Below are 6,505 nucleotides of genomic sequence, written 5' to 3' on the forward strand. Positions count from 1 at the left end.
TTGTCAAATGCCGCCAAAGTTACTGGCAAAATAAAAAATGCTCCTCCTATGGAAACTAGGTCCTTATTATAACTACCTACTAGTGACTGAATATTGATATATGCGTATATATATATATATATATATGCCCCAAAAATGAAATACCACTCGCGCTCTCAGAAAGTCATTGACGCAGGAACACCGGACTTTATTCCAAATAAATCTGGGGGTTTATTTTAGTCATAAACCCGCCGTGACGCGTTTCGCCACCGTGGTGGCTTGTTCACACAGCGTTTGTAAAACATGAGACACCATTACATATTGTTGCATATCATAATCACAGAGAAAGGACTTTCATTTCATCGTACACAGTTAGTGAAAACGATTGGTAAACATCAAGCGCCATCTTAGCATATGCAAAGGTTGATACCTGCAACACCTCAGCCTTGTTCGTTTTCAAACTTACATACATATTTCTCTTATATGTCTCTTTCGCAAGTTGATAATATCACATTTTGGCTCAAACGAAAGTTAATCGTAAAATATAATAAAACAATAGCTCACATGCCGTGTATTCCACTTGTTACATACACGGTGGCGGTTTTAAAATGTTGCCTAGTAGTCACCCCTTCGTTGCCATTGTAGCACAAATTAATACTTTTTATACATATTCGAGGGATCATTTAGGCATTGTCTATCGGATACGACAGTCAGAGACTTCTGGTCTATGTAGTAGATAACGGTGTTCGTATCGTAAATATTACCCTTATTAGTGGGTGATGACAACCTTAGAAAGTCAAACTAATCTCATAATATCATAAAGCTCACACTGTATGGTGTCTCTTTTTGCCCCCATACCTCACCTCATTGTGTATGCATAATTATAATGAACAAAGATCAATTAAATCTTATCTCACACAAAGACGTCGGATGATCTGAAGAAAAGGGTAGGGATCTCATTTGGGTCAGCGACATATTCCCTTCCTCAACATCTCTCAATTCCTGACATGCACAAGTTCATTTGTCATCTATGTGTTAGAGTGCCCATGCAAACTACGGTATGTGGGCAGTACCACACATATGGCAAAGAAACGCGTGTTAGAGCATATGAGGGCAATCACAAATAATGACAAACAGTATCCGATAGCCCGTCATTTTGCCAGTCACCACTTTTCAGATTACACGAAACTTACGTATTTTGCCATTGAACAGATCTTACCTAGAGCCGGAGGTGGGAATAGAGTTTTGAGACTCAGACAGCGAGAATCAAGGCACATAATAAGCATGTGCATACTCTTCCCTAATGGCCATAATCTTGATGAAGAAATGGCGATACACCTTCAAAATGAATGATAATGTTCTATGTACGATGGTGCCCAGAGGGCTAAGAATCTACATAACCCCCTCGTATGACTCTCCTGACCCCAAAATGCTAGAGGAGTGGTCTACAAACTCAGCTAGCAGCTCCAGAAACATGTTAGAATTATTAGTAAAATATGCGTTGTCCGATAGAGAGAAGATCAAAAAGGAAATAGAAGAAATCAAAACGATGTTGAATACACATGAGGACCAAGAAACAATTGTCAAGTTCCTAGAAGAAATGAAAAAACGATTAAAAACAATGGAAGAGGACATAAAAAGGAGGAAACAACGTAAACTACATAGAGACTGTGGCGATTACAAGTCAGGCAGCGTCTTGATGTACAGTAAGAAATATGATCATCTGTACGAGAAGAGGACAATAATAGAAACCTATACAAACCAACACCATGAACAACAAGTGGAGGAAATTACAGATCTCAGTGATACAAACACAGATGAATCAGCAACAAGAACATCGGAAAGCTCAATTTCGGATACAGAAAGGTTGATCCGCCCAAAACCCACTTTTTTAGACGAATACCGGCTAATGAAGAAGAGCCGGCAGACAACGAGATCAATGTCCAGAACAAATCAGACGGAGGACTCACCGCTACCGAGAGGAAGGGGCAGAGGGAGAGGAAGGGGTACCAGAGGATAAGGAGGAAAAGGTCCAGGCAAAGAAGAAAGGGGAGAGAAAGCTACGGAGTACATGGGAAAAGACAAACGCGATCCAGTAAGAACTAATTATGGATGATGGATGATGGGATGGAAAACCAAACTATTTTAAATTTAAGTACTAAGACCATCAGTAACAAAGATAAAAGAACACTGTGTTTAGGACTGTCATTTTGTTCGGCAGTTCCCATGAACTATGTTGAAAGTAAAATTGACGTGTTCAAGTTTTGTAGGAAACTGAAATTGAAAAAGTGGCACAAATTGAAACCAGCAAAGAGTAGGGAGGCACATCACACAACATGAACCACGCAGGAAGAAGAATTATCTATTGGCGGCATAGACACCATGATAATTCTACATGAGCTCCAAAACAATCCAGATGAAATAGGTATGAGCCCAGGCTCCCTACTCATTTTGGATGAATTGGAAGTAAAACATGATAAGGCAGCATGTTGTGATTTTAAACCCCAATCCACCTTTGTACCTAGAATGGGTCATGACAATATCGATACTTTTCAAGAGCTAGTAAGTGCTGATATGTTAAATTTCAGGAAAAACAAATGGGAGAAGAAACTAAAAAAGTTTAAACATAATATAACTGCAACCCAAAAGAAAGCAATAAAGGATCTAGCGACATATGAGAGTATCATAATAAGATCTGCGGACAAAGGTGGTAATATTGTTATTCTACCAAAAAACATGTATATAAATGAGGCCCTAAGACAACTTAATGATGGTAAGACATATATTAGTGCAACACGGGTGGAATATAACAACAGTATCTCTAATGGGTGGAACTACTCAATGAATGGAAGGATAAAGGTCTGCTAGAGTGGGAGGAGTTTTGTTTCTTGAAAAGGGATGATCTCATTTTACCAGTAATGTACTTGCTCCCCAAAATCCATAAAAACAAGGAAAATCCCCCAGGCAGACCTATTATTTCATCAAGAGGTAGTGCCATAGAAAATATTTCACGATATGCAGACCATTTTTTAAGAGAATTTGTATTCACTCTTCCCTCCTACGTAAGAGACACAAAAGATTTCCTGAACAAAATTGCGAATCTAGTATGGCAAGAGGATTACATCCTTATAACTTTGGATGGTAATTCACTTTACACTATAATACATCATGAACAAGGGATTCAAGCTTGTGCGAAATTTCTAAAACGAAGAAACATTGGCCTGTTAGAGCATATAGACATGATCTTGGAGATGATTAGATTTTGTCTTATGAACAACTACTTTATGTTTAATGGCCTAATATACAAACAAGAACACGGTACCGCGATGGGTACTTGTTTCGCGCCCTGTTTTGCGAATTTGTTTATGGGGGCGTGGGAGGAGGACATCCAAGCAAAGACTGATCTACAGGAATCATTTACCAAGGTCAAATTATGGCTTAGGTATATCGATGATATTTTTGTAGTATGGCAAGGAGAAGAAAGAGAGGCCGTACTTTTCATTGACAGACTAAACCATAACAATAAGAATCTTACGTTAACAAGTACAATTAGTAAAAATCAGGTAGAATATCTGGACACGTGTGTCCAGGTGAAAAACAACATTGGAAGTACGATTCTATACCGCAAATGCACTGCTGGCAATACTCTGCTTCATGCCCTAAGTAGTCACCCAGATAATTTGAAATGGAGTATTCCATTTGGGAAACTACTTAGGGCAAAAAGAAACTGCAGTTCAACAACAGACTATCAGAGAGAAGAAGTAACCATGATAGAAAGATTCAAGGCAAGAGGATATCCATCATGGGTCCTTAGAAAAGCAGTTAAAAGAGTTAAGTCGGTTGACAGATCTATTACTTTGATGACTCCAGATACGATGACTACAAAAAGTGATGAGGAGAACACGAATAGGATGATCATGACATATAGTGGACACTCTGCCCAGATACGCAAAATTGTACATCGTCACTGGGAAATTTTAAGAAATGATGCCGCAATAGGAAAGACCTCACCAGCACAACCGAATATAACATATCGAGAAGGACGAAGTTTCAGGGACACCCTGGTACACAGTGATTTAACCTCTAACATAGAAACAAGAGGTATAAATTTACAAGGCTTTTTTCGATGTGGCCATTGAAAAGCCTGTGGAAGTAGCAAAATGGTTAAAGAGCATTGGAATACCAGCACGAATACCATGATTAACATCTCTCAATTCCTGACATGCACAAGTTCATTTGTCATTTATGTGTTAGAGTGCCCATGCAAACTACGGTATGTGGGCAGTACCACACATATGGCAAAGAAACGCGTGTTAGAGCACATGAGGGCAATCACAAATAATGACAAACAGTATCCTATAGCCCGTCATTTTGCCAGTCACCACTTTTCAGATTTCACGAAACTTACGTATTTTGCCATTGAACAGATCTTACCTAGAGCCAGAGGTGAGAATAGAGTTTTGAGACTCAGACAGCGAGAATCAAGGCACATAATAGGCATGTGCACACTCTTCCCTAATGGCCATAATCTTGATAAAGAAATGGCGATACACCTTCAAAATGAATGATAATGTTCTATTTCTGAAATTGTGTCAGTAGTGCTAATCTAAATATGTATTATTTTTCCAACAGAAAGAAAAGGAAGGGAATATGATCTGACCCAAACGAGATCCCTACCCTTTTCTTCAGATCATCCGACGTCTTTGTGTGAGATAAGATTTAATTGATATTTGTTCATTATAATTATGCATACTCAATGAGGTGAGGTATGGGGGCAAAAAGAGACACCATACAGTGTGAGCTTTATGATATTATGAGATTGGTTTGACTTTCTAAGGTTGTCATCACCCACTAATAAGGGTAATATTTACGATACGAACACCGTTATCTACTACATAGACCAGAAGTCTCTGACTATCGTATCCGATAGACAATTACTAAATGATCCCTTGAATATGGATAAAAAGTATTAATTTGTGCTACAATGGCAACGAAGGGGTGACTACTAGGCAACATTGTAAAACCGCCACCCTGTATGTAACAAGTGGAATACACGGCATGTGAGCTATTGTTTTATTATATTTTACGATTAACTTTCGTTTGAGCCAAAATGTGATATTATCAACTTGCGAAAGAGACATATAAGAGAAATATGTATGTAAGTTTGAAAACGAACAAGGCTGAGGTGTTGCAAGTATCAACCTTTGCATATGCTAAGATGGCGCTTGATGTTTACCAATCGTTTTCACTAACCGTGTACGATGAAATGAAAGTCCTTTCTCTGTATTTATGATATGCAACAATATGTAATGGTGTCTCATGTTTTACAAACGCTGTGTGAACAAGCCACCACGGTGGCGAAACGCGAAACGCGTCACGGCGGGTTCATGCGTCAAAGACTTTCTGAGAGCGCGAGTGGTATTTCGTTTTTGAGACATGTTGACTACCGGTTATGCTCCGCCGGTCTCTCGCCACCCCTAAATAGATTGAGGACACGGAAGGAGGACCTTGGATTTATATATATATATATTCACTGAAAAAAACATAGGTTTCACACATGTTATAGTTAGCTGGACATTTCACTCGTAAAAAAACAATGAAATTCCCCCGTTATAGTTAGTTCAGCTAACTATAACTCGCGCGCCCGCAATCCACTGCTGATGATGTCACATATTACATCACTCATGACATCACTGATGACATCTCAAATGACATCACTGATGACATCACTGATGACGTCATCCATTGAGTATGTATTTCTGAACAATTTTAATATGTTTAATATATATAGGGAAAGGCCTGTTGAAGAATGAGTGGGTGTACAAGTGTGTAAATGGATGATTTTCTGTGGTGCGTAACTGACTCTATAAGTGAGTCATTAAATGTATCTTACTGCAGACTAGTGACTAAACTGTGTAAATGTTTGTATGTGTCTGTAAGTTGGTGTATAAGTGGTGGCATGGTTTTGTGAATACCTATATAAGTGTCTATATGAGTTATTGATTGTATGGGTTCCTGAGTGTTTGTGTGGGTAGGGTGTGTATGACTCTATGCATAGATGTGTGAGTGGGTGATTCTATGGGTGCATGGTTTTAAGAGTGCATCTGTGATGGACTGTATGGTTGAGTGAGTGTATGTATGGGTGTGTTAGGGATTGAATGTATATCTCAGTGGTACATTTGTGACTAACTACATATGTGAAAGGCAGTATATATGCGTGTAAGAGTATATAAGTGGGTAGATGTGAGAGTGTGTGATTGTGAGAGTGACTGTATGGATGAGTGTGTGCTTGTATCAATGATTCTATAAGAGCATAAGAATGTGGTACTATTTTTATGAGTAAGTGAACTTGAGTGTGTATAACCGCATAGGTGAGTAAATGGGAGTGTGATTATTTGCATGACTGACTAGGTGTGAGAGTACCTCTATGGATGATTGTTAGTGTGTGAGTGTCTATATAGGTATATAAATGCATATGATAGTTTTGTATGTTGTGACTGTAAGTATGAGTGACTGTACAGGTGAA

The sequence above is a fragment of the Triturus cristatus genome, chromosome 8, assembly GCF_964204655.1.
Source record: "Triturus cristatus chromosome 8, aTriCri1.1, whole genome shotgun sequence".
Lineage (NCBI taxonomy): Eukaryota > Metazoa > Chordata > Amphibia > Caudata > Salamandridae > Triturus > Triturus cristatus.